An 8,389-nucleotide genomic window follows, 5' to 3' on the forward strand; every position below is an offset into this window, starting at 1 on the left:
CACGATTTTGACACGACTTTAACTGGACTTAAAGCAATGCCGGTTTAATCTGGAGGTCTCTGGACCTCCAAAACGCATCAAAGCTGGACCAAAGTAGTACAGGGACTACTTTGAAGTCGCACAAATATGGACGGTACTCATTGGAAATCGTGGGGTATGACTTGTCATGTGACTTTGCAGTCCCAAGTCGCAGGACAAGTCGCACAAGTGTGAAAGGGGCCTCAAGCGACTTTTGAGGGTTACATTGAAGTCTATGGCCCTTAAGTTGCATGAAAGTCGGACAAAAGTGGTGCAGGAACACCTTTGAAGTCACTGCAACTTTAAGGCCCCCCTTGTGCAACGTGTCCTGTGACTTATCAAAAAAGAGGTACCTGTGTTGGGTGCTATTGGTGGTGCCACATCCCTATAACAATTCAAGAAAAAGTTTTCCCCTATTGGTGGGACTTTTTAGGCACTCACATGTACACAAAATTTTTTATAAAAAAATATAAGTTTTATTGAAAAATTACAATTTCATAGATATGCATAAAAAGCAAGTAAAGTAAGATACATCACATGTGCATTTAGGAAGTGACCACACAAGTACAGGGTGAAGGCTCAAAACCCGACTAGTTTCGGAGCTACACAATTACTCCTTCTTCAGGGGGGAGACGAGACCCTGGGTGGTGGTCTGTAGATAATTAATTAGGTAGACATCAGTCAAATATAACAATAATGCAGTCATATGTAGATTACAATAATTAGTAGAACAAGACATTTCCTCAAGATAAAGAAGAGTTGTAACTTACATTCTATGCAGTGATGAATGGCACTATATACCTGCCGGGATGTATTAAAATCAGATGCTGTTTATGCTCCTCCGAACCTGCACTCTGGCTGAATCACAACAAAACAATGGGGTACTCAGACCTCATACACATATGTTGTGGAGGAAAAAATTATGCCATTCTCTCGCGGGTGGCTCTCAGGAAGCACCAGGTAAGGATAGCTGGATCCCAAATTAGTGGCTGATCAGCTGGAAGGAGGAGATATGAGGTTGTAAGGAATAAGTAACTTCATAGCCAATAGTATAAGATAATCACCTCCAAAACACAAGGATAGAAGGTAAAAAAAAGGGGGGTTTTTCAAATATAAAAATGGAGTATATGGCTACATTCACACCTGAGCGTAGCGTTTTTCGCGCGTTTTTTACCGCGATTTTTGCGGCGTTTTTTACCGCGATTTTTACCGCGATTTTTGTGCAGGCGTTTTTAGATTGAATAGAGATCAATGGAAAACGCCTGTAATCTGCCCAAAAAGAAGCTCATGTACTTTTTTGAGCGTTGGGCGTTTTGTATACAGCGTCAAAACGCTCAGATGTGAACAGGGGCCATTGAAATGAATAGGATTTGTCTTGTTGGGCGTTTTGAGAGCTGATCCTAGAGCAGAAAAACGCCCCAAAAACGCCCCAAAACGCCTAGATGTGAACAGAGCCTATCAGTTACCTTGTTCAGATGGTAAACGGCCTGGATCATGCCAGACAAACAACCCTCGGTGTTCACAGCAAGCGAGCAATTGGCTCACTGCTATGATTCGGGGGTTTAAATGTGAAGTCAGATTGACTTCACAGCTGTGTTTACTTAGCTGGATTGATTTGCGTTTCCCTTCCGTTGATTGCCTGGTGGGGTCCCTGGTGTGGGGGGGGCGGGCGCTCTCCTCGTCCACTGCTCGGCTATCGGGCATGGCGGAAGTGCGGTCGGCTCCTGCGCACCACCGGCACGTCACATGACCCGCTCGCGTGGAACGCAGGCGGGGCATAGTGTGAGTCATCGTCTGGACGTCTCGCAATTCGCGAGATTAGTGCAGAGCCGAGGACTCATGTTGCGGCTCGCCACTAGGTGGCGGCCGCTTACTGTGCCGGGCTATTTACCTGGAGCGAGCTGGGTAGCCATGCATTTAGTCATTGTTTCGTCTGGCTGTGAGCAAATAGAAATTTAAATGAGGTGTATATAAATTATAAGGTTCTTTCTCTATTTTCTTGACAAATATTCAACCAGTAAAGAGGAATGGAGCAGAAAGGAAAAATGTATGGGGATAAAATCCAGAAAGGATTTTCTAAGTGAACGCCCCCTTGTGGCTCATTGCGAGATCATTTAACCTTTAATATCAATTTGCTTGCCAGAGGAAGAAAGGCATTTCCTATAGCCTAGAGGTGGTTCAGGGAGGCATATAGGCATCTGCTGGGAGATTGGGAACAAAGAAAAGAAAAGGAAAAAAGAAAAGAAAAGAAAAAGGAATAAAGGAATCAGAGCCTGCCTGCATGTATCATATATATATATATATATATATATATATATATATATATATATATATATGTTTGTGGTCTTGAATATTAATTGTTGCAGACCTCTACTGTTGACAATCTGTAAAGGCAAATTGTTTTTTAATTGGAAAAGAATGGGATCATTTAAAGGAGGAAAAATTGAAAAGAATTCTATCCTTCCATTCCTCCTGAAGTAAAACCTTCTAAGAAAGGTTTAAAGGATATCATTTCATTTAATCCTGGGGGTTCAGTGGCCCTGAGAAGATATATCCACCGTAGCTCCATTTGCAAGAGAACCTTGTTCCAGTCTCCCCCTCTGGAGCTAGGGTGGATTCTATCTAGGATAAGAAATCTGATTTTTGGACATTTTCTTTGGTGAACAAGTCCTGCATGCCGCCCAAGAGGCAAGTCTGGGTCGCATGTCTCAATGCTTCTAATGTGTCTATTGGCACGTTTAAAAAATTCTAATTTTGTCTTGCCGACATAAAAGCAGCCGCACTCACAGAGTAGTAAATATACCACTCCGTGAGTGCGGCAGTTGGCAAAGTGCTTGGGCCTGAATGTTTGGCCATTCGGCAAGATTGGATTTTTTGAAGTCAGCATATATTTGCAATATCTGCAACTACCGCACATATAGGTCCCCCTGTATTTACAAGGATCTTGTCTCTTTTCATCTTTAAATTCGCTCTGGACTAGTTTATCCTTTAGCGCCGGTACCTTCCTATAAGTAAAGTGTGGGTATTCTGGGACGTGTCTGCCAAGTGTAGGATCCATGGCCAGCACGTGCCAGTATTTTGATACTATTTTTTTGATAGTTGGATATTGTTCTGAGTATGTTGTTATTATTCTAAGGACTGAATCTTCCTGTTTATTTTCTTTAGGAGATAATAATTTGCCTCTGTCGCTGGAAACAGCTTTTTTATAGGCTTTTTTTAAAATTGTTTTCGTGTATCCTCTCGCAAGGAGTCTGGTCCTCAAATCATCCGCTGCTTTGCGGAAACTGTCCAAGTCTGTACAATTACGTCTAGCTCTTAAATATTCACCATATGGTATAGAGTGTACAAGAGACTGGGGGTGAAAACTGGATGCATGGAGGATGGTGTTTCCAGCAGTGGGCTTCCGAAAAAGGCCACTGCGGAGAACACCATCCTCCCCCCTCCTGACCTCCACGTCCAGAAATGTAATCACATCCCTGCTGGAACTTACTGTGAATGTTAAATTAAAATCATTCCTGTTCATCCTGACTATGCAATGGGTGAGAAGTTCAGGTGGTCCCTGCCAGATCATGAAGACATCATCTATGTATCGTAACCACATAACGATGTGGTTTTTATGCATATCTATGAAATTGTAATTTTTCAATAAAACTTAAATTTTTTATAAAAAATTTTGTGTACATGTGAGTGCCTAAAAAGTCCCACCAATAGGGGAAAACTTTTTCTTGAATTGTCCTGTGACTTAGGACTGCAAAGTCACATGACAAGTCCTACCCCCTGATTTCCAATGAGTGCCATTCATCTCTGTGTGACTTTAAGGCCCCTTTCACACTTGTGCAGCCTAAAAGTCATGTGATTTTGACGCGACTTTGACAGGACTTGAAGCAATGTCTGTGTAATCTGGAGGTCTATGGACCTCAAAACGCATCAGTCGGACCAAAGTAGTGCAGGGACAACTTTGAAGTCGCACAGATATGTAAGGAGCTCATTGGATAATCCTGGAGTATGACTTTTCATGTGACTTTGCAGTCCCAAGTTGCACAAGTGTGAAAGGGGCCTAAGGCAACTTGTCATGCAACTTTGGACATCAGAGTTGCACAATCAGCTGTGAAAATATAATGCACCTTAAAAAATTGCAACTACCACCATTTTGTTCTCCAGGATCTCTGCTTACAGAAAATATATACTTTTTCTTTTTTTTGGGGGGGAGTTTGAAGTATTTTCCAGCAAATAATGCAGATTTTAACATGTGCAAAAAAAATTAAAAATTAGAAATGCCCCAATGAGTATTTAAAGCGTTTGTACAGAAATCAAGGTATTTACCGTCATTCTATGCATGAACGTAAAAAACTTTCTCTGTGCAGTACTTACCTGAGCCCCATCTTAATCCAGTGATGTGCATCCCTGCCTCGGCTGTCCGAGGATTCACTCCTCATTGACTGAAGTAGCAGCGGGAGCTGTCAATCACAGCCAATAAGCCAATGAGAAGAGAAAGGGGATGGGCGGAGCCGCGGCTCTGTGTGTGAATTGACATGCTTAGTAGTGGCTTGGGGCCAAGCTGCCTTCTCTGGCGTCCCCCCCCCACGGCAAGCTGCCTTCTCTGGCGTCCCCCCATGGCAAACAGCTGCCTTCTCTGGCGTCCCCCCCCCCACGGCAAGCTGCCTTCTCTGGCGTCCCCCCACGGCAAACAGCTGCCTTCTCTGGCGTCCCCCCACGGCAAACAGCTGCCTTCTCTGGCGTCCCCCCACGGCAAACAGCTGCCTTCTCTGGCGTCCCCCCACGGCAAACAGCTGCCTTCTCTGGCGTCCCCCCACGGCAAACAGCTGCCTTCTCTGGCGTCCCCCCACGGCAAACAGCTGCCTTCTCTGGCGTCCCCCCACGGCAAACAGCTGCCTTCTCTGGCGTCCCCCCACGGCAAACAGCTGCCTTCTCTGGCGTCCCCCCACGGCAAACAGCTGCCTTCTCTGGCGTCCCCCCACGGCAAACAGCTGCCTTCTCTGGCGTCCCCCCACGGCAAACAGCTGCCTTCTCTGGCGTCCCCCCCACGGCAAACAGCTGCCTTCTCTGGCGTCCCCCCCACGGCAAACAGCTGCCTTCTCTGGCGTCCCCCCCACGGCAAACAGCTGCCTTCTCTGGCGTCCCCCCCACGGCAAACAGCTGCCTTCTCTGGCGTCCCCCCCACGGCAAACAGCTGCCTTCTCTGGCGTCCCCCCCACGGCAAACAGCTGCCTTCTCTGGCGTCCCCCCACGGCAAACAGCTGCCTTCTCTGGCGTCCCCCCACGGCAAACAGCTGCCTTCTCTGGCGTCCCCCCACGGCAAACAACTGCCTTCTCTGGCGTCCCCCCACGGCAAACAACTGCCTTCTCTGGCGTCCCCCCACGGCAAACAACTGCCTTCTCTGGCGTCCCCCCACGGCAAACAACTGCCTTCTCTGGCGTCCCCCCACGGCAAACAACTGCCTTCTCTGGCGTCCCCCCACGGCAAACAACTGCCTTCTCTGGCGTCCCCCCACGGCAAACAACTGCCTTCTCTGGCGTCCCCCCACGGCAAACAACTGCCTTCTCTGGCGTCCCCCCACGGCAAGCTGCCTTCTCTGGCGTCCCCCCCCACGGCAAACAGCTGCCTTCTCTGGCGTTCCCCCACGGCAAACAGCTGCCTTCTCTGGCGTTCCCCCACGGCAAACAACTGCCTTCTCTGGCGTCCCCCCACGGCAAACAACTGCCTTCTCTGGCGTCCCCCCCCACGGCAAGCTGCCTTCTCTGGCGTCCCCCCCCACGGCAAGCTGCCTTCTCTGGCGTCCCCCCCCACGGCAAACAGCTGCCTTCTCTGGCGTCCCCCCACGGCAAACAGCTGCCTTCTCTGGCGTCCCCCCACGGCAAACAGCTGCCTTCTCTGGCGTCCCCCCACGGCAAACAGCTGCCTTCTCTGGCGTCCCCCCACGGCAAACAGCTGCCTTCTCTGGCGTCCCCCCCACGGCAAACAGCTGCCTTCTCTGGCGTCCCCCCCACGGCAAACAGCTGCCTTCTCTGGCGTCCCCCCCACGGCAAACAGCTGCCTTCTCTGGCGTCCCCCCCACGGCAAACAACTGCCTTCTCTGGCGTCCCCCCCACGGCAAACAGCTGCCTTCTCTGGCGTCCCCCCCCACGGCAAACAGCTGCCTTCTCTGGCGTCCCCCCCACGGCAAACAGCTGCCTGAGGATCGGGGCTGCTCTGTGCAAAACAAATACACAGAGCAGGCAAGTATGTGTTTTTTTTTTTTTTTTAAAGCAAGCCTTTAATATTTCTTTAAATGGACTGTTGATTCTATTGACAAGTTAGCAATCAATACTGAGGTGTGTTTTCTTTTTCTCCTTAGGATTTAGGTTTGTGCCTTCCCGGAGGAGAACATTGGGTGGACCTTCTGCCTTTGCCTTCTGATACGACCTCTATCATTGGTCCAAACCAAAGTGCTTTTATATATTCCATGGAGACCCCCCGTTGCACTGGATGGTTTTCCAGAAGTTTCATTGTTTAGTTTTGGGAATCCTGGATCTGCACTATAACGCTGCCACCACCAACGTAACCTTAACCTTGGGACATTCCCATCTGTGGGCATCGTGCCATCTGTTGCTGATGTCAGGCCTGGAGGAGGAGCCCAGACACAGTGACATGTAATTTATATTAAATTGTTTTATATATTGTTCATAGAGATTGTTGGGGAAAAATCATCTTGTTAAATGTAATTGAAAGTTGGCCCCGAATTTCCGCCTGCCGCCAGAGAGGGCTGACCGGACCGGGGGGGGGGGGGGGGGGGTTGATGTTGTAAATATCGTTTGTAACCGTCCAGTACTGGATAAAGCTTTGAGTTTTGTGTTTTTGAGGTTCTCCAGGGAAGATTGGAAACCATTTCTATGATCTCCAGCCTGGCACTCATTGACTTCCACAGCTAAGCGGAGGGCTGCGTGTGGTCGGACCCCTTATCTGATGACGGGTAAAACGTGTCATATGGACAGTTATAGCCAGTCCAGGATAAGTGAGCAGCAAGCGATGTCTGGACTCTGTGTAAAATCTAGAGCAGGGGCTGTCAAACTGCGGCCCTCCAGCTGTTGCAGAACTACAAGTCCCATCGTGCCTCAGCCTTTGTGAGTCATGTTTGTAGCTGTCAGCCTTGCAATGTCTCATGGGTCCTTTGACAACAGCTGGAGGGCCGCAGTTTGATACCGGTTATCTAGAGCAGGGGTCCCCAGGCTGTGGACCAGTGCTGGTCTGTGGCCTGCTGGGAGCCACTTGGTACAACCTGCACAGCCACCCTCCTACCACCAGAGGGCTCCCACTCCCCTTCTAGCACCACTACTCCCTTTCCGGTCACAAAGAAGGAGGAGGGAGGAAAGCCAGGCCGGGGACAAGATCTAATAGCACTGGTGAGACCCAGGCTGCACACCCCTGGGGAGGCAAGCTGCAACCACCATTACCCCCCTTCCCAGATGATAAGCTGCATCTTCCCCCTGTGAATGCAAGCTACCACAACCCCTTCCCCCATCGCACCCACCCCCCAGCAGTGACAGGCTACAACCCTGCCCCCACGGTTCAAGGCTGCAACCACCAGACACCCCGCAGGTGATAAACTTCATCCAACCACCAGAGAGTTCCCACTCCCCTTCTAGCACCACTACTCCCTTCCCGGTCACGAATGGGAGGGAGGAGAGCCAGGCCAGGGAAAGGATCGAACAGCACTGGTGCACTGCAGGCTCCTAACCCCCCCCCCCCCCCCCCCGAGGAGGCAGGCTGCAACCACCACAAGAGATAAGATGCCTCCTAACCCTGAGGTGACAAGCTACCAACCCCCCTCCCCCAAGGTGACAGGCATCAGCCACCACACACCCCCCGAGGTGACAGACTGCAGCCACCACCCCCCCCCCCCCCCCCCCGAGGTGACAGACTGCAGACACCACACCCCCCCCCCCCCCCCCCCCGCGGTGCAGCCACCACACACACCCAGTTGTCAAGCTGCCAGCCCCCCTCCCCCCGAGGGGCCAAGCTACACCCACAACACACCGGATAAGTCTGACTGGCTGATGGAGATTTCAGGTGGTCAGCAGTGAGGTCTATCAGTAAAGTTCTCCTTCAATTGGTCTGTTGTAGATTTTAAAGTTTAAAGCCCAAACATATTTTTGTTGTGTTTGGGTGGAGTTTCGGCTGGTGAACGGGACTCGGTCACGAGAGGATCTTGGAGCTGCCATTGGTAAACCCTGCATTTAGGAATGCTCGTTGCCTGGCTGTTATGTAGCTGACTTGGCTCGTTTGTTCTCTGAGCGGCTGACCTGGATCAAGCTATAAATATAATGTCTGACCCGCATCTGAAGCATGCTTGACCTGGAACTGCAATTCAGA

General features: G+C 49.9%; 1 protein-coding gene across 1 annotated transcript in view; it reads left to right on the forward strand.

Moving 5' to 3' along the window:
* Window positions 1-6,691, forward strand: part of LOC309568706 (UPF0688 protein C1orf174 homolog) — a 41,657-nt gene extending 34,966 nt beyond the window's left edge. Inside the window, exon 5 of the mRNA XM_082274450.1 lies at window positions 6,375-6,691. The gene's annotated coding sequence lies outside the window, so the exon portion shown is untranslated. The remainder of the gene's footprint in view (window positions 1-6,374) is intronic.
* Window positions 6,692-8,389: the final 1,698 nt, after the last annotated feature.

Source organism: Pelophylax lessonae, assembly GCF_965119305.1.
Source record: "Pelophylax lessonae genome assembly, chromosome: 12".
Classification (NCBI taxonomy): Eukaryota; Metazoa; Chordata; class Amphibia; order Anura; family Ranidae; genus Pelophylax; species Pelophylax lessonae.